We start from the raw sequence: 1,667 nt of genomic DNA, 5'->3' as shown, positions 1-1,667 counted from the left end.
ATGGTCTATGGAACTCTGGTCTTGTGAGATGATCTAAGGAAAAATAAGTTCATGGTCAAATAGTGAGTGGAAGCTCATATGCAACATGTCCCTTCTCTTATAGATTTGTATACTTTGTACACAGATATTATCACTTGGAGATATTAAAGCCCCTAAGAAGTCCTGTGGTAAAGAAACTATTTAGTCTACCAAATTAATTTCACTTGCTCTTTTTGCATAACATCCATTAACATGCCACAGAGCTAATGTTTTGAAGGGCATATTTTTGGCATTTCAGATTAAATGTGATAAACATTTTTGTGCCATAGAAATTTCATATATCATATTATGATGTTATACATTATTATAAATGCGATGTATATTTAACATTCAAAATACAATCAACATTATTTCTATAGTAACAGACTAAGGAGAAAAACCATAAGGTCATCTCGCTATCTGAAGAATAACCATTTGACAAAACTTCAACACAATTTCATGATAAAATCTCTCAGCAAGCATGGCCCTGGCCGGTTGGCTCAGCGGTAGAGCCTCGGCCTGGTGTGCGGGGGACCTGGGTTCGATTCCCGGCCAGGGCACATGGGAGAAGCGCCCATTTGCTTCTCCACTCCCCCTCCTTCTTCTCTGTCTCTCTCTTCCCCTCCCGCAGCCAGGGCTCCATTGGAGCAGAGATGGCCCGGGCGCTGGGGATGGCTCCTTGGCCTCTGCCCCAGGCGCTAGAGCGGCTCTGGTAGCGGCAGAGCAACCCCCCCCCGCCGAGGGGCAGAGCATCGCCCCCTGGTGGGCAGAGCGTTGCCCCTGGTGGGCGTGCCGGGTGGATCCCGGTCGAGTGCATGCGGGAGTCTGTCTGACTGTCTCTCCCCGTTTCCAGCTTCAGAAAAATACAAAAAAAAAAAAAAAATCTCTCAGCAAGCAAATAAACAAAAAAAATGAAACTATCAACCTGATAAAGGGGATCTATGGAAAACCTATAGCTAACATTATATTCAATGATGAAAAACTAAGTGTTGACCTGGATAATCATTCTACAACATGTGGGTATAGCAAATCATCAAATTGTACAAATTATTCCTTAACAGAGTTGAGGGACAATAAATAAAGACCAAGTGCTTTCCTACTAAGCTCAGGAACAAGACAAGTGTGTCTGATCTCATCACTTCTAGAGGTTCTGGTTCTAGCTAGCACAATAGCATAAAAGAAAAGGCAAGCAAATTTGAATATGGCATCTTTAACATAGATGCCATAATCTTCTATGTAGAAAATCTAATATAGTATACAAAAGAACCCAAACTATAATATTAAAACTAATAAATGAGTTTAGCAAGATTGCAGGGTGTGAGAGCAATATATAAAAATGAATTGTATATCTATATAATAGCAATGAAAAATCATAAATTGAAATAAAAACAATTACAATAATATCAAATATAAATAAAATACAAAAGAAAAAGTCTGATGAAGATGTATAAATTATAAAACATTGTTGAGAGAAACAAAGAAGACATAATAAATGAAAATATATTATTCTTCTTGATCAAAGGGTCAATAATTGTAAAGATATCAGTTCTCTCCAATTTGGTCTATAGATTCTAGGCAATCACAATCAAAATACCAGAAGAATTTTTTAATTGAAAAATTTATTATAAAATTCAAGATTCTGGCCGGTT

This window comes from Saccopteryx bilineata, chromosome 5 (genome assembly GCF_036850765.1).
Source record: "Saccopteryx bilineata isolate mSacBil1 chromosome 5, mSacBil1_pri_phased_curated, whole genome shotgun sequence".
NCBI lineage: Eukaryota > Metazoa > Chordata > Mammalia > Chiroptera > Emballonuridae > Saccopteryx > Saccopteryx bilineata.
Note: the sequence above shows the minus strand (reverse complement) of the source record.